At 32.4% G+C, this 23,720-nt stretch overlaps 1 long non-coding RNA gene across 1 annotated transcript in view; it reads left to right on the top strand.

The window, feature by feature from the left end:
- Positions 1–23,720, top strand: part of LOC145683396 (uncharacterized) — a 110,069-nt gene that overhangs the window by 43,299 nt on the left and 43,050 nt on the right. Inside the window, exon 2 of the long non-coding RNA XR_014131078.1 lies at positions 7,426–7,513. This is a non-coding gene — a long non-coding RNA (uncharacterized LOC145683396). The remainder of the gene's footprint in view (positions 1–7,425; positions 7,514–23,720) is intronic.

The raw sequence follows: 23,720 nt of genomic DNA, 5'->3' as shown, positions 1-23,720 counted from the left end.
CCTCCACGCAGCTTACTTCACAAATTGGTTAAAATTGAGAAAAAGGAGGGAAAATCACTGTGAACAAAAACAGCCAAAAAATATCGTTTCTGGTCACTTGTGAAAAAGATCACTACTTCCAAGCACCTTTTCTTTCAATTTCTAAGATAGCGTTTTTTGACAAATGTTACAATTTTTAATTTCAACTCCTGCTTAAAATTCTTATAATTTATGGACTTTTAGTTCGAAAATGCTGATGGATGTTTTGTTTTAATTGTACTACTAGTAATTTACCATATTCTTGACGGTCTCTCCATATAATTTTCTGGGGCACTACTATGTGCATATTATCTGTCTAGATCAAGAAAGACGCAGTCTTATAACGCCAACTGCTGGCGTCAAAATCTGTTTCCAATAATATGTTACATTTTTTTTTTTGCGTTGAATAATTGAAATCGAATTTAATGTTTTAAACTATATCTATCTGGTTTTGGCCCATTGGTATTTCATCGTTTTGAGGTGTAACATGCATGTTCTTTTACACGGTACTGTCAAATAGTTTGGAAAGTTTACATTTACCTATTGAGGCATAAGTAAGGTTAAAGAGAAAACCAAAAATCATGGTTTGCTAATGAAGACGCTTCGATATGACAAGAGCATATAAAGAAATAAAGAGAATATTTTTGACATCTTTTAAGTTCGAAAATTCTACTAAGTCCAAAAGTTTCACATTCAAATTAAAACGAATGTCTATATCTAGAATATGGATGATTATTACTTTTATTCATTAATAATATCTGTAAATATTATACAGGGTGGTATTTTTTGAGTAAGGAGAGCAGTACAAAATAAGAAATATAGAATGTATCTAGATTACAACCGTGTCTTTATATATATACGATACAAGTAAATCGAGCAAAAATTATGTACTGAAAAATACGGGTATCTTTTAGGATCTTTTTGTATCCGCATTAACTTAGTGTTTGTATTCTCAATGGAGTACATGTTCATGCAACCCAAGTTTGTTTTCCTCCATTCAAAATGCCCCTTTGTCTCTCTTAAAGCTTGTTCTTCCCAATGCACTTAACGAGCTTCCCATTGACTCTATGATGATTACGTTGTGAAACGAATTTAATTGAGCTTATCCATATGTTCACCAGTGTTAATCTCAATCCAGTTAGCTATTCTTAGCCCGAGATACCATTTCGTCTCATTAGTGAGTACAAAGGGGCAATACTCTGGGCTCAGCATTTTTGGCCATAAGTAATCATTCCTTAGTTAAACCAGTTAACACTGAATTAAACATACCAAATTTGAATGGTAATACTATTGTTGATTAATCTGAAGTAGATATTTCAACTCTACTAAAAATATTTGAGTGTTCTAATGGCTTACACCTCATTTTTTTAATTGTAAATTTGCTTCTCTTGGATCAGATGAAGCCACGTATGACCATCTGTTTAGTAAATTCCAAGAAGCTGCCCCAGGAATACTTTTCCATGATACTTGTCTTCTAAGCGCTGCTGTCACAAACGGAGGTGTTACTAATGAGCTGTTAAATGAAATATCTAGCATTTTTTATTTTTTGAAGCTGTATCGGTTTCAGCAGACACTTTTTGCCGTTTTGCGTGCGTCTTTGCGTGTTGTTTCATCTTGGAATGAGACTTTACTACTGCAAAAATATTACCTTATCCTTAAAATAGATCTGGAGTATATTTTGAGCTGCTTCTTACGCTACGAATCTTGGATTCAAAAATCCTAATGCGCAGGATTGAGTGGTCTTTGTATTATATGAGCAATTGATATGGTGGTCTTACATTTTTAGTGCCTTGCCATGGATCTATTTGTTTAGTCGATTTCATCCTTCCGCAAGGTCAACACGTGGACCCAAAATATACAGGTCAGGAAGGCTCTAGCAAACGAAAAATGACGGTTACGGACATTCCAGAAATTAGCAAAAGAGGTTCTACGTTATCGTGGTATATACCAATTGGAGCTGATTTCAATGAACTTCTTTTATATTTAGTGATTACTCCAGAAGATAAAGCCAGGCTTCTTGCTGTGTTATCCCCTATGCTGCAGCATGGTTGTGTGAATATCTTCCCCACTGTAATGTATTCACATGACTAAGGACACTTTTTAATTGCTGTCGCCTTATTATTAGGTTCAGCTGCTTCTGAGACACATTTCTTTCAAGCTTGTATGGATCAAGTTAACCAACGTCACCTGCATGCCCTTCTATGCATGAAAAGTATAGGAATAAAACGATATATATTCCCCTGTTAATCATATGAATTTACTATCCTTTACCAAAAGAAAAAGTTCTTCCATACGTGCGCCTGCAGGCTATTGTCTTTCGTAAGGTAAACTACGTGATATCATGATATTAGTACCTTGGATGAGAAGTCAATCATTAGTGTGGAACTTTAAATATTCGGAAACATTTGCCCATTCAAGTCTAACTTTGGCTCTTATGAATGCTGGAACCATTACTAATAACAAACAGATAGAAAAACAAAGGAAATGCAACAACATCTTTGATAAATTTATTTTTGCTAGCATTGCCATCGAGGCTATGACATCGGGTCAAGAATTCTTGATTTTATTAGAGACGCAGACAGACGTATTTCTCCTGCTTCTGGAGAAGTATGTTCAACATCCTGTTTCAACGCTATATATTGCTATCAAATGTGGCAATATTATTTAATTTTATTTAATTTAATTTAATTTATTGACATATGTCACAACAGGCACAGGCCTAATTACAGTGTTACATAGTATATACGTTATGCAGACTATATAGATTAATAGAACTATTGGTAAAAATTGCATGCCGCTTACAGAATTAACAGACTTCTTGGAACTACCTACATCCATTGCCAGTACATCAAAGTCGATATTTTCTTTAACTAACCTGTTGTAGGTTGCACTAACTCTCCATATAGGAGGTCTGCTTAGAACGTTTGTTTTCGCTGTCATGTATTTTTTGAACCAGTGCGCAAATTAGTGGATAGTACTTGGATATATATTTGTTCGTGAAGATCAGGACAGACTATTTTTCTATGAAAGAGTTTGTGTAAAAATAATAAGTCAATAATTCTTCCCCTGACTTCTAATGTTCAAGTTTAAAATTTTAAACAAATTTAATGTAGCTTTGAAATTTCGGGAAGAATTTTGTTTCCCTAAGCGTAAGAAGCCTTAAAAACTTACTTTGATTACGTTCAATCAAGAATGAGTGTTTCTGTATATTAGGGTTCCATATAGTACTATAATATTCTAATTTCGACCTGACTTATCCATAATACAGCACAATTAAAGTTTGGTCATTTCGGAAATCTTTACTGACTCAATAAGTGTATCCAAGATTTTTGTAGGTTTCTCTGCAAATAAGTTTCACGATGTTAAATAAATAATAATAATCTTGAATTAGAAATAACTCCCAAATCCCTTATAAAATCAAGTTTTTTAGTTTTGCCCTAATATTGAATAATTATATTGAATATATATTTCTTTTCTAGTGTATGTTAAATAACTGCATTTACGAACATTTACCTGAAACTTATTGTGTATACACCAAATTCCAAGATTTTGTAAGTTCCAAACAGTCCTGAATTGTTTTAATTCTGTTGAATATTTTAAGGTTATCAGCAAAGAGTAGGTTTCTAGAAAATTGCAAGCACGGAGGAAGATCATTTACCGCCAAAATGAGAAGTAGAGGTCCCAAATTCGAGCCTTTAGAGACTCGAGATGTTGCATGAAACATTTGAGATATATGGTTTCCATGCAGTACAGTTTGTTCACGATTTTGAAGGTCGGAGACAAAGTATTGCAGAGTTTATTTCGAGACGTTGCATAATGCCAGTTTGTTTAAGAGAATGTCATGGTTAATGACGTCAAATGCTTTAGAAAAATCTGTATATATGACATCTACTTCTCCTTCCTCGTCAAGTTCCTTCGAAATGAAGTCTGCTATTAGTGCTATATTTGATACAGCAGAACTGCCCTTCAGAAATCCATGTTGACTTACAGTTAATGCAGGTTTAATATGACCCATTATTTGCCTATGCAATATATATTTATACACCTTGGCAAACACAGATAAAATACAAAATTGTTAGGAACTGTTCAATGTTACTAGCTGAGTTCGTTTTTGGTATTGAACACACAACTGACTCCTTCCATTTGCAGGAACGGTACAAATTTTTTATAGATAAATTAAATAAAATATTGAGATGTTATAAGAATATATTTGAACAGCTTTTCAGAATGTATGTTGTGATCCTATTCTTGCCACTTTCTGTTTTCGATTTCAACTTCCTTATTGCTTCTTTTATTTCTTTTTCGGATATGAGAGGCCGTGAAAATATATCAAGAAGAGCACTGGAACGATCATTTAGAGACATGCTCGATACGTCATAGTCAGCTCTTAAGGAGCCATAGACTCAAGTAAAATGTTGCCCGAATGCTTTAGCTCTGTCCCAATCATCAGTAAGGTCGTGACATTGTACTGTATGTGTTTAGAAGACAAGTAATTCTAATTTCTAATTTATTTCTAATGAAGGGCCATAACAATTTCGGATCATTCTTTAATTTCTGTACGCAGTTGACGGAATTGCTCTTCATGGTACTTAGTGTTGCCTATACCGAGCCGACTTTTTTTACGATGATACTTTTTAAGTTTAATTTTATTAATAATATTCGGGGTAAAACATGTAGGGTAGATTTTATTAGTTGCTCTTTTACGGGGAATGTAATCATCAAATATTTGATACAATACTTAATCAAATAGACCCACAGCTATTGACATCCTTAATATTCTGCAGCATCCCCCAATCCGCGGCTAACAGGTTTCCGTAAAATTTTTAAAGTCTGCTTTCTTAAAATTATAACCTACTGTGTTAGACAGTGATTTTGATGTTTGGTTGAATACAATACTGTAAACTGAATAAGAAGGGGAGGATGATGTTTATCTTCTATTAACAGTGAATCGTATTCTCTTTGAACTGTTACATTTCAGAGTTTTGTGAGAACAAACTCTAAGGTTCCGTCATTGCTAATAGAAATATTATTAATTCAAATCAAATTAAAGAGGGACATAAAATTGTAAAGATTCTTATATTTAGCTGATGACGTTATTAAATCGAAATGTAAGCTAGTTATTTGTCGTAGATTCAGATCCCCTATAGAAAGAATTCTGCAACCCACAGGACAATTTGATTCTACAAATTCAAAAATCTGTTCATATAAATGAAGTGGTGAATCAGGCTGTATGTAAACAGCACAAATATACACGGTAATTAAGACCAAAACCAGTTTGACAATTACACTTTCAAAGTTAGTTTCCCAGCTATTTACTCTTTGAATATTATATTTTTAAGCGCATCAAATAATACGCCACCACCCTTTGCCCATTTTTGTAGTTCAATATTTCTATCTTGCTTCCAGATCACATACCTATCATCAAAGAATTCTAAGTCAGAATAATTTGTCATTAAAGAAGTTTCTTTCAAGCTAATAAAGTCATAAGAGTTGGATAAAATAGCATTATGAAAACAACTAGCTTTAGTACCATTGACATTTTAAAAGCACAAAGAAAATTCTTGGTTTTGATGTTTTGATTTTGATGGGTCACTGATTCTACCAAAAGAATAGTTACTTTCTGGAAATGTTGGCTTCTGATGTCTCTGATTGCAATTTTCCCGGTCACCTATTTTAGCGCTTGAGCTGCACCCGTAGTGCTAGTTTTGTGAAGTTTCCCTGCCCCGCCTTACACTGCCTCCTTTTGTAGCCAAGGAGTTATCCACCTTCCCTGTTTTCCGCCTTTGGCTTTCTCCTGAAAGATGTTTTCAGTGTTGCTAACCACAAGCACTTTTTCTCTATCCACACTCTCGCCTATATCTTCATTACTGGTATACGCTACAGAATTATTACAAGCAATAGCACTAGCACTAAATTTACTTCTCTTGTTATTTTCATCACTTCTACGACTTTAGCGGAAACTTTTAAACAGTGTGTTACGTGTTGTGTGAGCACGATAGATATCCGCATCAATCTTCTGTTTATTAAACACTAACACTGCGTACCCCCTTCCTTCCCTGCCTATTGTAGCTTTCCAGCAATAATCTTCTTTCAGCTAGCACTTTTTCTGAAAACTGCTCATGGATATACTACGAGATCTCAGCAACTTGGGTTTTCCCTCCAAAATTTCTGCTTTCTTTTTGTACCGCAGAAATTTTACGACTATATCCAACTGGTTGCGCTCCCTACCTAAGAAATGTGAACTTTCTATGTTATCATGTTCTATGTTAATCCCCAACTTTTTTCTATAATATCTTTCACAGCCGCCTCACAATCTTTCCATAATGGTAGCAAGCCTTCACTTTTGACCTGCACATTTCGGAAGATAAGTTTGTTTCTGTTCCTCTGATTTTCGTTATAGTCAAACTTCATTTCCAGTTCATCAATTTTCTGTCGCAAATCACTGTTCTCGTTTTTAGATCACTGAGCCACTTTTGTTTTTAGATATCTCAATTCCTTTGAAAGATCATCAAACTTCGACTGTAGTTTATCTAATTTTGTATTAATTAATCCAATCTTGTTCACGTTCGGTTCCATGCCGTTTAACTTTTGAAGGATGTCTTCTCTTTTTGTTCAAGAGTTTTGTTCAAAAGTTTTGTTCATTGGCCCTGGATTTGTTTCAATGTTACCTATCGTCAGCGCTATCAGCACAATTGCTAGGCACATCGACTTTCTACTTCTATATTTCTCCATTGTTACAAGTGCTTCCTTCGAAACTTTCGTTTCGAATGGTGCACTGATCCTGCCTGGAGCAGCGCGAATCTGCTGAATTGTAATGCCCATTAGGATGAAAACATTGATCACTCAGGGTTAATTCAAGACACGTCTGTGGCAACTTATCACGTGGAGAGGAACTAGATTAGGGGTTCTCTCTATAATATAATGATGAAGAATGAACATATGTACAACTGAACTACATACTGTGCAAATAAGGTTAACAAATCAATGAAACCCAAGAACAGTTACGAAACTCCAGCGAGGAGAAAAGACTGCTTAGCTAATTAAATAATAGTTTTGATTGTATAATTGTTATTTAATTTTAACAAAACCGTTTTTTTATGTTGATATCTGTCATTTTTTCTAAAAATTCATAAAGCAGCCTTCAAATCACTGTTGGTGTTATCTTGAATGTAGTTTGAAGTCATTAATTATAATATAAAAATGTATTATTAAGTTTAATTCCTGTAAAATGAGTACTCTGAATATAAATGATACATATTTGTTAATATTTAGAAAGTTTCAAGAAAATGCTTTTAGTAGTAACAATACGAACTAAAAATATCTTAAAACTATATTTCTATGATTTTGTTTTTTAAATATATGGAATGGATAAGTACTTGTATAGAGTGCATATGTACATTTTTTTAGGTAACTCAACATATGGCAGTGCTCAAAACCATCATCGTTGTCCTTATGGTGTGCCGGTTGACCAGTTCATCTTCTATTCGCAGACAAGGTAAATAAATTCTGAAATTTTACATAATTTTGCATTAGTATCTAAGGGAAGAAGCAAAGAAGAATGCATGATCAAGAATGAGTGCTCTGAATTATGGCGTTTAAAGTGAATGCATTTATTGCCTTAACAAAAATGTTTATTTATACTCGATTGTCCGAAGATCCTTTACGCTACCCAGCATCTCCGGTTATAGTAAAATAGATTTAGTAGAATGGGTTCAAATACCGAAGAGTAATTACTTATTAAAATATAATTAGATAAATGAAACAAAACTTAAAGACAATCATTTAGAACTATTTCCAGTTAAAAGCGATAAAGGCAAATCATTGTAATTCGCACTAAATAACTCAAACAAATGAGTATCTGAATAAAGATTAAGCATTTATTTAATATTTTCAGTTAATTCACTAACATTCTAACACCAAATTTTTGGTAACAATAGTCTATCAAATTAAAATATATGAAATAATTAATCACCTTGCTTAAGTAATGTTTCCATAGAATAATTTGAAAAATCAAGTATAAAATTTGATAGATATGATATAATAGTGGGTTTCTGAGAAGCAATAGGTGTTCTGTGTTTGCGGAGCGAATACGGAGATGTTGAATATACTAAATAACCACAGAAGCAGTGGTCCATAAGAGTTTTCTTAACAGTTTTGTAGTAGTAACTCTTGGCATCGATGAAATCAAACTAAACAATCTTTTCCTACCGAATTTGCCAATTAACGAAGGCTCCTACCCGTTTATGCTTCGATACCATAATTAGATATATACGTACATAATAGAATATGTACAAAATTTTAAATGTTTTTCTTCATGTTTTGTAACTAGAAGTGAATCTGGGCCTCTTAGCATATTCGTCCATTAATTTTCACATACTGTTAATATTCGACCTTAGAATTTACTGTCTGTAGATTTTCTTCACAGTATGTTTAGGTGGCGGCGAATTTTATAAGGACACTTTTTGTATCTTCTTGAGTTTCTTCTCTTCTTGCTTTTTAGGGTATCGGAATGCTAATACCTTGTGTTATCAATAGTTTCAATTTTGTTGCTATTAATTTTGGATCTCTTTCTATCACGGGATTTTGTTCTTTTAATATTTGATACATGTTTTATATACTTCTTCTGGATTAATAATTTCGAAAACACTTTTAGAATTTTTGCAGCTAATTCTTCTAAGTTTGTAATTTAGAGATTTACCTCGTCTGTATGGAAATTACCTGTATGGTCTACAAATAACTTTGGCTGAACAAAACTGAAATAAATTTCCGTAGAAAAAGTTAAAAATTACTAACACTACACAGTTAAATCCACAGAGAGCCCAGGCTATATATTTACATCCAACAACGTAGTATTTGAAGTTTACTCCTACTACGTATTCGAATCTTTGAATGAATTTACCAGTAAGATAGAAGGTAGTAAGAGTACTGCTTCTAAGTAATATTTTGCTCAATTTCTTCTATCTTCTTTCTACGCAGTTCTTCATTAATCGTAAGTAAGTTTGAGGCATGGTAAAGTTGTTTGTTATCTCATTTGTTGTTACTGTTTTTTTCTACAAAGTAATTTACAATTTCTCTACCTACAATAAAATTTCCAGGCTCCTCTCTCATACTACATTATGAGAAATCTTCCCTCTGTCCGTTTCTAGAGAACTTTATGCTTAACACTAGTTTCTGAGGATTTTCTGCTAATGGTTTCTCGCTGCTTCTCTTTTATTTTCTCTATGGCGGTATGGAGATTCTGTGCTCTAGGTGTGCTTTTAAATGGAGAAAATTCTATAAACTCAGTAAATTACAGTATTTTTTTACTCTTTGTGTTTGTTGGAAATTACCTTATCGCACCTTATTTATTGCAACATAATAGGATGTTATCATACATTGTGCAACTTACAACGCAATACATATCTTGGAAGATATCAGAAAACTACTATTGAGCAACCTAAGGCAATACATTTATTAGAGACTGTCACAGATAATTTCATTTCACACGCTTAAGTGCAATATTCAAAACAAGCTCCATTAAAACTTCCGTATTATGTTTTGTAAGGAAAAACTAATTAAACTTGAGTACAAGGATTGAAATTTTATAAAACAGGCCTAAAACCGAATGAAAAGGACACCATTTTAAAAGCTACTGAAAAGCTAACATATGCATAACCCCAATTCGAACACCGTGATTATCTGTGTAAAATGTCGCAACATCATTCGTCTATCTTCTTAATAACAACTTCTGGTAGACATGTCAAAAACTCACCACTATTATCCATCTTCAAACTTGCTTATAAATTTATACAATTTAAAATCGTTAGAATCACGAGTCTTCTGGTACACAATTTTGTTATCTCCATACAAAATGTCGATTGTGATAATGAAGTAAAATATCTTCACCTCGAATAAATGTTAGATTAGTGGAAATTGATTTATTGTTTTTGAAAATTATCAGTTTTATTTTAGAAACTCCTTTCCTTCTCACTAACAATCCCAATGTATCCTTAAAATATTTTACTTTCTGTTGAGCTATAAATTTTTTGAATCCATACCACTTTCAGCAAATTTACTCGCAAAGAATATAACAAAAGCATTCATAAAATATTTGTATGGAGACTCATAAAATAATATCGTGTTTTAAATATAAATAATACATGTTGATCTCTTAAGAATTTAATATAAGAATTTACAATTAAGAATTTATTTGGTAGAAATAATAATCTTTATTCAAATTATTACTATATTACATTATTTCTTACTCTTTCTTGATTTTTTAGTCTTAACAGTAACAATAATCTCATTTTCAAAGTAAGGAGAATCAAAATCATCAACGTCTTCGACTTATCTTTGGAGCTATTTAATTTATATATTGTTTTATTTCTAGATAATTCTTTAGTGCCATGATAGGAAAAGTGTGAACATCTGCTAGACCTTGGACCGAGACATTAAATAAACTTTATTACTTGGATCTTTTTTCTGTAGCGAATATGGATTAAGCGAATATGAATTAAATTATCAGTTGCTACTAATAATGCCATAATCTGCAGGAATTATAGAAAAAATATTTGTATTATATTTGTGTAGGAAAAATTTGTCTTACAAATTTTTATAAAATATTTTTGAACAAGTTGAAATTCCTTTCTTGCTTCTATACTGTAAAATACCTCTACAGAATTAATTGACAAGAAGTTAAAAGAAAATTACGAACTCAATTCATCTTGTTTCTGTTTATCGTCTCCTAAAAATATACGCATCCCCTTGAATTTATTTGTACAATTATTTTCCATTAATTAAAATTTAAATATTTTCTCTTCTATTAAAAACACGGCAACTATGTTGCGAATAACTACAGAATGTAGTCGACATATCTGGAATTTGTACCTTATAAAAATCGAATGCATTACATATTCTTTACGGTTTTCTTAAAAGTTTCATTCAAACTTTAACTGGATCAAAAGTCTGAGATTAAGATCATTTTTCGTGAAAAAAGTAAAGATTATAGCCTCCGATTAGGTAATTCTATACTCTCTGGCAAATGGAATAGAAAACATGCTTACAAAACGTACATAAGATGTGCCAAAAAATCTAAAATATCCTTCCTAATCTGCTTAGTAAATACATAACTTTCAATTTGAAAATAAAGAAATGGTATAGATTTTCAAAGAGGAGGTTTAAGAATTATGGATTAGGAAATATCTTCCTATAACACAGGTCTGCATCCAAAACGCTGTCTGCATACGTTTAGCTGATTTTTCGCTTATTGGTGCACTGAAGTCAAAATGATCCCCTTTCTTCCTGAGACTTGAAGTTGTTACACAATCGAAATGTCATTTTTTCAAACATGTAGGTTTAAATTGCTAAATTGCAAATGCATCAGACGAAAATAAAAAAAAATGAACATGGAAGATTAAATGTATTTGTGCTCCCCGAAACATAAAAGAACATGTATATTGGTCCGGATGTGTCATGAATGTGAGTACGAGGTTACAAAGAAAAAACATAAACAATAAATCTGTCTATAAAACGAATTTATTATGATTACATCTCAGATTTGTAAAATGTTGGTAAGTAGTTCTGGTTACACTCTTTGTTGCTCAAACGCTGTGAGTACGCAAGTGCACTGGGTTTTGTTTGGCTTGATGTTAGGAAACTCCAACTCAAAAGGAGGCTTGGATTGCCTTTACTGTAGTCATCAAAAAAGTTTTTGGGAAACCGAAAGCACCCACAGCACAATTAAATGGTGGAAGACATGGTGCACGCGGTCTGAAAGTTTGGCTGCTCCATGAGCTTAAAAGTCAAATTTCTTATCACCCACCTTGACTAATTTCCTAACAATGTGTGAGCAGTAACGGAAGAGCAGGGGGAGCGTTTCCGTCAAGATATCTAAAAATGAAATGACTGTATCAGGTGAACCTGGATGTTGTTTATGGATCTTCCAGCAACCACCTACAAAAGCACAAGCTCCAAACGAAGTTTGACCTTTTAAAAATAAGACGGTTTCACAAGCAATCTTAGTGAGGGTGGTATTACGGTTTTTTCTTCACGTGTGTGGGTGTGTTACGCTTTTAATGGCGTTTCTGTAAATCCCATATTTGTCTTCAAATTTTTGTTCAACAAGAAGCACCTATTTGTTCGAAACCTAGACGTCCCAGAAGAAAACAGTTATCATTCGTGGATTCAGCGCACCAAAACATATATGAATAGGTTAACTAAACCGGAACAGCTTAGCATTGTTTTATTTTTGAAGACCTGTGTAATGTTTTCATTTTTAATAACAAACTCTGCAAAACACTACTTTTCTTCTTTGTCCATTCCGTCTAAATAAATTTTACCTGTCCTTCGATTCAGAAATAAAAAAATATCTAGTAAATATTCGATTACATTATGTTTATTAAAAGTACCATCCAAATCTTGTGCAATATAAAAATCTTTCTTTAATTAGGTTAATATATCTAGTAAGTGCTCAAGATGAGTTGAAACAGAAAGATCAGTGTGTTCGATTTTGTAACTGACAACTACCGTACTTTGAATTTGCTATCTATATCTTTCCGAAGTATCTGCATTATTTGATTTCCAACTTTTACCCATTTTGTATTATGATCCACGAAAAAGTTTATTTTTTTAATCCAATGTTTTGTGTCTACCAAGTTAGAAGAAAGTAATTCTATATAGACCTTCGACTACACACAACGACGGAAATATTTAAAGACACCACATTAGTCTTTATTTGAAGTAAAAACTTGACACCTAATTTTCGTCGTAATGTTGAAAAAGAGTTAGTTTACATTCAGAAATATTGTCACAAAATAGTTACGTAATTTATCTTAAATTATCCAATCTAGTTTCTTAATCTCTGTAATTCTTACACATTAAGTTCTATCTGTGTATTTTATATCCATTTGTTAGTAAGAAGTTGTTTTCTAAGTTCTCAGTAAGTGCAATAGATTAAAGCGCTCATCTTTTGGCTAGGTAACTTTGTAATTGTGTTTTTGGAGGAGATCATTCTCCTACCAAAAACACAATAGCAAAAACATTTTTTGAGGAAACAATCACAAATTACTGAAGGAATAGTTGTAGGCAGAAATATATGAGAAGACACAATCAGGAAAAGAACAATGAAGTGCAAGTAGATACTACTTCTAAGATATTGAAAAGAATTAATTGCAGTTTATGCTGGATAAATTTTAGATACTGCGTTATTTTAGATTATGGTAAAGAAATTTTTCGATACATTTTAAATCCTAAAAATAATTGAAAAAAGATCCTTAGAAAAATATTGTTAGTAAAATAATTGAGGAAAATGTAAACATCAAAGCTAAGTCGAAATATGTAAAAGGAATTTATGTTCTTTACCGCTGTAGAAAATGTTCATAACTTATTGAACATCTAATATCCAATGAGAGATAAACTCTTCAAAATAATCGGTGAATATTATATACGCCTTTTAAAAATTATTGATTAAAATGTTGTAATTGCAACAAATATAAAATGTGATTTCCCAAAATAATTGGAGGAAAATATTGCAACTATATTATAGTAAAGCAATCGGAAAGAAAGTTATAATTGATAGAAAGAAATAATGAAATATTGTTTCTAGAACTTATTCAAAAAATATTATAACATATTTTAAAAGTTATCGATATTGTAGAAAAATGTAGTTCTTCTTACGTTGGAAAGTTTATTTGTAGATGTAATTAATGAAGGATACAGTTACTCTTTATAAAACAGATTGCTAATAACTGTTTTAAGAAGATTTGTTTTGCTATTTGCTATGTAATACTAAATCTTTGAAATGTATAGGGTAAGGGTAGTTGAAACTGTTGTAGCCGGAAGATCGTAATGCATGCTTATTATTTGCTAGAAGAATATCACTAATTCTACATGCGATATAAAAAACAGAAAGGAATTGTAATAACACGTATGTATGTAATAAGATAAGGGTATTTAAAATGTTAAATTTCGTTATTGTATTACGCAAAAATGGCGTGGAATGCATTTGACAGAAAATAGTTAAAGAAACAAAATGTATTAAACAGTGTTCAGCTGGAAAAATCTCAAACCTCGATATGAGAAATATAGTAATAATATTTTGCTAATCAATTTAAACTACAGATTTTGCATATTAAGTTTAACACCAGATTTAATCACAGAAAAAATATATAGAATTTTTGTTTATGAAGGAAAGGCAGGTATTAAAATCCCAATCATGTAGATGCTCACAACTTGGAAGGTAATAAATATTACTTCGAAACAAATCATTAAGTTTGAAAGTAGTTAATAACAAAACAGCACAATGGTTACACTTGGAATGCATTTGAGAGAAAATAGTAAAAGAAACAAAATGTATTAAACCGTGTTCAGCTGGAAAAATCTCAAACCTTCGTATGAAAAATGTAGTAATAATATTTTGCAAATCAATTTAAACTACAGATTTTGCATATTAAGTTTAACACCAGATTTAATCACAGAAAAATTATATAGAATTTTTGTTTATGAAGGAAAAGCAGGTATTAAAATCCCAGTCATGTACTTGCTCACAACTTGGAAGTTAATATATATTACTTCGAAACAAATCATTAAGTTTGAAAGTAGTTAATTACAAAACAACACAATGGTTAGACTTGAAATGCATTCGAGAGAAAATAGTTAAAGAAACAAAATGTATTAAACCGTGTTCAGCTGGAAAAATCTCAAACCTCTATATGAAAAATGTAGTAATAATATATTGCAAATCAATTTAAACTACAGATTTTGCATATTAAGTTTAACACCAGATTTAATCACAGAAAAAAATTATATAGAATTTTTGTTTATGAAGGAAAAGCAGGTATTAAAATCCCAATCATGTAGTTGCTCACAACTTGGAAGGTAATAAATATTATTTCGAAACAAATCATTAAGTTTGAAAGTAGTTAATAACAAAACAACACAATGGTTACACTTGTAGGGGTGACAATATAGTCATTGGCACTTAAGTGAAATTTTCACTTTACACTTTTGTCGCCGAGGCACTTTTCAGAAAAACTGAATGAAGTGTACCTTGTTACCATAGTTGTTTTTTTTCTTAATACAATGGTAAGCAATTATATTAAGATTCTTATAAAGAATGATAAAAAACATAGTTTTGAATGAAACGTACGAAACGCTGAAATTATTAGCCACTTTTTACAGTAATTGGACATAATAAATTCAGTTATTAGCCATGTGGTTATTTGTATTTTTCCACTTAACGTTTGCACAAGTTCCATTTGTATAGACCGCAGTTATACAATTATATTCTTGTATGTCCAAATACGATAATACACGTTATTATAATCATGCAAGTAGCAAATTTGCAACTAATTTTACTATAAGTTACAAATTTTCTTTCCACAAAAGTTTTGTATGAACTAAATTAACCAAAAGAGACACATCTTGATGGTATTGATTATTATTAATAGACTTATAATTGCACATAATGAAAATTAGCGTTAATTTTCGAATGGAAACCAATTCACAATTCTTATAGGGATATCATTCTTACACAGATAGGCGTACATGTTTTCATTTAAAGTAGAAACAAGATCTGGAAGGTCTTCCACATCCTCCTCCTCCTCCTCCATATATCTGAACTAAATTCTATAATGCGTCCAAAATGTTTTGATGCTCAAAAAACTCGACAAATTTCTCTTTCGTTGACTTGAGTTCACTTAAAGGTCTCATTAATTACTGCATTTCAAGAGTAAACTTAGCATATTAACAATAAAATCCAAGTATTTTCATTCAACTTCTTCGATTTCGTGGTGGTGGAGTATTTTTATCCCAGACACGAGTTGGATTGATTTTCATCTTATCTCCTTATATTTGTTGCCCTAAATAAATTATTTTATTGTGAAAAATACTTCTATCAGGAGATATTGTATCATTGTATTGCTTACATATTTATAGTACCTTAAGAATTGTTGCTTTATGTTCCTCGATAGAATGGGAAGAAATTAAAACATCTTCGAAGTATGATTTTACACCATGCTTCTCCAAATTTGGTAACATTTTATCATAACATGAATTAGAATATTGCTACTAGTTTTAATTCCAACAGAAACTCTTGTATATTGGTATAAACCTTTTGCAATAGCAATTGTAATGCCTCGCGAGTTATCGTAAAAATGATTTGGTGGTACGCATTATGTAAATCGAATTTGCTGTAAAATTTCTTTCCGGTTATCCCAGCTAAACAAACAACTCTTTCTGATATGATAGAGGATTCTTCCTTAGTGGAGTCAATGAACGAAAAGTATCTGGATCTCGATAACTTGAAGCTTCACTAGGATTTGGTTTTTCAACCTGTATGATCCATTGTTTCTTCACCTGTTTCGATAGATCAACCAAGGTTTTTCGCCGAGAAATTTCTTTGTGACGTATATCTTGTTCCTACTCAAAAGGATGTGAAAATTCTGAGCATGTTCTACATCCACGTCCGAAGCCTCTGAGGAACTATACGGTCAATCTTTTACAGTATTTGGTAATTCAGTATGTGGAACAACTCTATTATTTTCTTCACACTTAACTGAATTGTTCAAATCACTTGACTGTAATTTTTAATCAGAGAGTTTCTTCTTGTTGTTTGTCTTGCTTTTCTTCTTTGTGTTCTAGCTTCGACAACTCTGCAAGATTGACTTCATTTCCCCACCATCATTGGCTACTAATATAAGATTTTTATTATTTTTTTCTGAAGTTTCAAGACATGAATATTAAAAAGTCTTAACAATGTGATCCCCATTCTTTGATACGATCGATATCTCTACAAAAGTGTTCAGTTCCTAATTGTTCTTGACATCTAAAAGGTCACATAATCTTCATTAATACACCCGGGATATATCCTTTCTTCTTCCATTTTTCGAATCGTGGCATCCTATATACTGTCGTTCTTCGGTAAATCACATTCGATTACATTATGTAATGCCAGTGGTTGCGAAAAATTCGGAGCATCGATTGTTAACAGTTGACTTTCCAATTGTTAAGATACAAATGTCATTGAATTCTTTTTTCCCAACATCCGAAAGAATATAAGTGAGCTCGGATAAAAATTGAAACCAATCCCGAAGAAACATGAGATGATAATTGATATTACCTTGTTCACCACTTAAGAACTATCGTTTGCCATCCTGGTCGCAAGGTTGTGTTCCCCTTTTGAATCCGTCAAAGATATCTCGACAATAATTAATACGCAGTTTTTTCTTGCCATCACAAAAATTTATAAGATTATTTTTTAGAGTCAATAACTTCTGACGTCCCACGAAGAAAACGCATACCCGACAAACATTTACATGGTAATTTATCGACCACCCGGAATATCACAATCTGAAAAATCCTGTGAAGTCCACATCCAATCTTACTTCTTCACTTGTAACAAAGTTCAATCCTCAAATCGCATTAACAGTTTGTTCATCCACCTTCTGTATATGCTAATAAATACGACAATGTAGAAGTAAATTCCGAGTAATCAGATTATAATTTGATCCTCTGTCTACACAGATATTCGTAAAGATGTTATTTATGTTCCCCGAGACGAATGTCGCCACTAAACCGCCCATCTCCGACACTGCTAATATTTCTCACGACAGCTGTTTCTGAAGGGTCCTTTTTATTTTCTTTTTGAAAACCCGCACTAATCGATATCCTAGAATCGATTTCAACTGATTCGATGTTTTATTTTGCATATAGGATCATTCGATCTGACTTCTGATAACGTTGATAAACTATTATAAGAAAGAACCATTTTATTCTTCCCCTTATCAACTCTCATTAGTCTATTGTACTGTAACCATTCTCGAGTATTTAGTACAGTGTTCTGAAATTATGAAAAGTTCAAGTCTATTAGTAGGTACATAATAATTTAGAATTTTTGTTCCAAACTTAAATTCAAAACATTCATTGAAACTTTTATAGATTTCACATATTCATTTATAAGTTCAGTTAGTTTTTATTTTTGTATAAATTGTCACTAATTAATGAATGAATACTAGTAGGCGAGATAAATCACATAACCATATTATATCTAAATGATTCACAATTAATGTTCTCATTTAAAATTGAAGTAAAAGACTTCAAGATAATAACCTCTCATTTACGAATCAAAACAGGCAAGATCATTCTAAAAGAATAACTGGTATTGAAAAAACTTATTCTATTTTAACTAACATCTCGAAGACCTGGATATTATCATTCCCGCTTACATGCTTAACACCCAATAGTTTGTTTCCTAGTTAAGATAAAGATTTCATATGAGTGTATTTCATCATTAATTTATGTTTCAAATTCAAATCTGAGCGGTTACTCTCATGGCAAGTGGTTGGATTATTAGAAACGCCATCTTGATTTTAAGATCATAACTCCGAAATTCTGCAGGATAATTCGGATTTTTATCAGATGTGTTATTATTGCCTACTCGAGGAGTCGAACTAAGAACATTTGTTACCCTCCTATAATAGTTTCCAAGTTCTACATATCTATTATGACCTAGAATATTCCCCATTGAGTTAACATTTGGGGGTGACCTGTACTTCTATTCTGTGAAGGTGGTTCAGAAGAAGTAACTAAATAATCGTTTCTGGTGCTGTCATTGCTATGATTATTAGCAAATCTACTAAATCTATAAGTTCACACCGAACTTAACACAGATTGATTTGACATGTTACCTAAGGGTGAAGCGAAATATTTAATATATGTACTACCCCATGCAGGTGGCGCAAAATCCTTATTCTAATTACCAAAAGTTGCTTTTCTATCAAAACTTGGATGTCCAGTTACATCTACAGTTAAATATTCAGATTCAGGAATGTCTGTGTTGGTATATTCACGGTTGTTATCCATAATACAATGTACAATACAAAATGTCAAAAAATACCAATACATAAATCTAAAGACACACATAAATACTAATGCTACTAAACTATCAAGCTGAAAACAAAATACCAATGGAAATTGATTCCACCAAAGACAGAATAATGTTCTGGAAGAGAATTAAAAATATTGAGAACAAAATATCACAAACATATAACTAAACAAGAGACCAAAAGAGCGATGAATTTAATATTTTTCTTCTTGTATAATCTATTAATACCAAAATGGTTTTATTTCATTCAAAATGAATCAAGTTTATCATTAAAAACAATTTTATTGCAAAAATTTTTCCTAGATGCAGTAATATTTTTTCTTTTAGTGGAATGCTAATGTAGGAGAAAATGCAAATTAGCAATACGAAGCAATAATAAACCAAACTCAGGATTACAAGTTTTATTTCTTCTTTGGGAATACCAACTACAAGGCCAGAAAATAATAAGATCCTAAATGCCCAATCTTCAGATTAGCAAAAATTCTTGGGATACAAAAAAAGCTTGACTAGTACCCTAAGAATGTAACGTCCACCTCCACCTAGCAACAACAGCTCGAATTCAAACCGATAGTTTAATAAAAAAATAAATAAATAATAATAATAATAATAATAAATTAGTCGATTCGAACTCATTTAGACAAAGCCTGGCAAATGGGTTTTGACGAAAGACCCTTTTTGTCCCGTTCTGAAACTAAGGCGGATATATGATCCAATATTTCCAAGTACAAAACAAAAATCAGGAAAAGGCATATACATGCAAATTAATCACAAACTTTCAATTTTCTATATCAATTTTCTTCTACCAAGATTTCGACACTGTATATGTGCTATTGCGCTTGAATAACTTATATATGCAGACTTCATAACAATTAAAGAAACTATAGATAATGACGCAACCGCTGAATATCTAGAATTGTCTAAATTTCAAAATACATATCTATATTGTAATGATGAAAATACTTAAAAATAACACTTTTTTCTGAAATCATTAATGTCTTCAATCAACTCTTAACTTCTTTCCAGTTTCTTATCTGACATAAAGTACCCAACACTCCAAATAGTGATTAATATTTAATCCCAATTCTAAGTCAAATTCTGAATATCCAAATATCCAAGATAATGACGTAGCTGGTCATACTTATTCAGATTAACAAAAAAGTCTCTCCGAAATACCTATATATGTGACATATAAGCGCGCAAAAATTTATCTCAAAATTTCTATGAACAATCTATGTAATGTTCGAATTTTTATCGAACAATTTTCTAAGAATGACTCTCTTATTAAGCAAATAGCAACTCAACAATCATTTCAACGATCAGAAAAGTTTCACTTTTTATGAGTAGCTTTTCATTACAAAAAAATACTGCTTGAGAATGGAAAATCAGCAATGGCATTAAGCTCATACAACCCCAAAATGCGTCGCATTTAGAAAATATAACGAAATATAAGCTGCAGAGAAAGAATGTTAACAGAAAATATTGGATAATTGGATTTAATTCCCATTTAATTTTTCTCTCATTAACGAACATATCCGCTCGATAATTAATATCACAAATCTCCGATTGAATAAATAATCAAACCCTTGAAAAATACGGCCAAAACTTTAGGCCAAAGTAGGTCCTAACCCGAGGAAAGCGGAAAAGAAATTCACAACTGTACAACACATATTGTCAAACGTGACAAAACAACTTTTAGTTCGAAAAAGATGAATTCACACTCACGCTGTTTGAAAATATATTCTGTTACCTTGGGATAAATGTGGTCAAGATAATTTCCTCTTGCCTCCGTCGTTTGACCTTTCCAACTCCTTTATAAGGGTGACAAATTGATAATTTAATGCCATCTTAATCAATTCCTGGTAATTCGACTAGTAACAAACGGATTTTAATCGAAGCTGATCGGAGTCTAACACTGCATAAATAAAATCTTTCTTTGAGAAATAGCTGTGATAGAAATAACGTCCAGCAACAAACAAAAATCCACTTTATACTGGCCCAAATCAATGCTCCAATTATGTGTTTTTGTCCCATTAATAGTCACCAAGGGCATTACACACCTACCACAGAGCCAGTATATTACAGAAAATATAGTCTCACGCAAACTAACAACTTTACAAAACCAAATACAACACTTCACTTCGAACATTACAGTGAACCGCCAGAGAAGTCCACCGGACCTGGCTCTAATATCAATATTAGAGAATGCCTGTATATCAATAATAGCTTTATAATTTGTTAACATTAACATAGAAGTAAATCCTCCCGAAACATATTTCACTTATTAAAGTTACTCTATACATTTCACTGGCACAAACCACCAAGTAGTCAGTACGTATCTACTTAGAAAATCAACTAGCTAGTCACATCCAACAATGAGCTGAACGAAATCAAAAAGAACAAGACAAGTAGATCCGTTCCTGTCAAGCCTTAGGGTTCTAGGGGTCACGTAGTTCTTCTTTTTCTTTCTGCAGCAGTGCAACAAAAGCGAACAAGACCATCGTTCTTTTTAATCTTACTTTTTATTTGTTTCTTTTTTAAAATCAAAAAGAGAGCAGTTTAAACACAGTAAACATTAAGTTTAATACTTATTGTAATTATAAACAATTATAATCCGACTAATTACAATTCAAATATTCGTAAATATTGGTTTCATTCTTTTTATCATTGGACGATTCCATTTTTCGAAGGTCCAGAATCCGAGAAGATGGTTCGTTACATGTTTGCAGAGACTTTGGAAAACATAAAGTTTAACAATATTTATGTGGTACATACAAATGTTACAAATTAACAGAATTACCTTCGAATCATGTAAAGACACGGGATATTATTGCATTATAAATATATCTTCGTCTATAAAATTAGCAATTAGCAAAATAGTACAGATCTTTATTTATATATTTTCCGAAAAATAATTACTTTTATACAAATTTTTAAACCTCATGGTGAAGTTCTAGAACGTGTACCTTAATTAGACTCAAGAAATGTAATGCTAGTGTTACTTACATTACATAATTGAGACCGTAAAAGTGTGAAACGGAAGCACTACAATCCATAATGACCAAGTAAAGATAGCACTCGAGATGTAAAAGGGTGATTGAGATAGCAGCCTAGATATGAAATTCAGCACTCTTTGAAGATTTAACTGTTGTTCTACATACTGAAATAGATAAAGTTTTCTTACCAAGCTATGTATCTTCTTCTTCGTTGTCTATATGTTCATACGGTGGTAGGCTGAAGGTTTTTTTATTTTCAGTAAGCCTTTCAAACTGAATAATTGGTCTTGGAACTACATACATTTTGGCAGTTATCCTCACAGGAACTGCTTCAATTGTAACATTTTTAAGCGCTTTCAGATTAATGTTTTGATCCTATTCCCATTTTCATTGAGCGATGAAGGATCTGAAACATCACACTAGCAATATACATTAAAATAATATTTCATTCAGCATTTACAAAATTGAAAAACAATTACGGAGTGAGGTAATATTTGTAATTGTAGTTATTAGCCAGGCTAGTGACAGTTATTAGCCACACAGTCTATTAACTGTAGAGACACATCATTGGAACGCGAAATGTCTACAGGTTGTAAACCAGAATGTGACACTGATTTTTATTAATAAAAACATCAATATACAATTTGCAATGAAGAAAACATAGTTATTGGTGTAAAAACTCCCTGTAATCTGGTCACTGTTTGTGGTTCGTGGTCCTACCAATAAGGATTCTCCTGAGACTGGAACTTACCTATACAGGACGATGAAGGACCTCTCCAAGAAGAGGTTACAAATTGTTTCTAAATCGCTCGTCCGTCTCAATGATGAGATGAGCATTAGGCGCCGAGAGGTTCGGATGTCTCGTCACGAAAACCTCACGGACGATCAGACGGTCATCCAGATCATAACACACACAAACAACGAAAACACCCTGGATTAAGTAACACTATACTTATTTATTGGAATGCTATTGCATAAAAAAATAGCGAAAAGGAATGAGCACAACACTCAACACATAATATGTAGAATAATCTTCATTACTAAAATCACACTTTGCCATTTTAACGCAATGTAGCCCTTAATATATATGATATTATACATGAAATTTCACTACGAATGCTTCTCTCACACCTTGACGCACTTTAGGGATTAGCACTGGGGGAAAAGTTGCCGAGACAATCCCGCGTAGAAATCCAGTTGCTGCGTCAAACCATCCTGAAGAGTTAAGATGCGTCTTCAGCAAATAAAAGTCTCCAAAGTGGAATGTTCATGTTGGAGGACGCGCATATAACTGACATGTACGCACAAGATCTGCTGACCTGGGACTTCACTACCCGGGGTCTAGCCGTAAGAAAACGTCCTTCGCCGGCTAATAGCTTATGCCCCTTGACACAAAATCATACTTAATTCCCGATGCAACGTGCGTGGTGGCTCCACAAAATACCGGAGTCAAACTCCCTGAAGCTCAAGGTACGGGCCGAAATGGTCGACTAAAGAATGTTGGCAATTCATTCCAAAAATCACTCAGTTAAATCACCTGTGTGCACATACAAACGAAATACAGAAAATAATTTGTGTTAATTTTTGTCTACTGGCTACGATGCACGAAACACTGCGATAACTCTGGCGTGAGAAAGTACAGATAACGAGCTGCAAAAGCAAGGTAGTTGGTGCCACTTTGGTCACATGCATACCTGTTCTGTTCTAGACTGCTCTAATCTATTGCAATGTTTCATAAGCGATTAAAAAAAGCACTCAATTCAGTTCCAAATAACTGCACAACATATACTGTGCATAATAATAAGTCAAGGAAAAACACTGAAATGGTTCGTCACTAACTGAAATGTTCT

The sequence above is a fragment of the Thermobia domestica genome, chromosome 4 (genome assembly GCF_964235325.1).
Source record: "Thermobia domestica chromosome 4, izTheDome1.hap1.1, whole genome shotgun sequence".
NCBI lineage: Eukaryota > Metazoa > Arthropoda > Insecta > Zygentoma > Lepismatidae > Thermobia > Thermobia domestica.
Note: the sequence above shows the minus strand (reverse complement) of the source record. Positions and strands in the feature narration are given on the sequence as shown.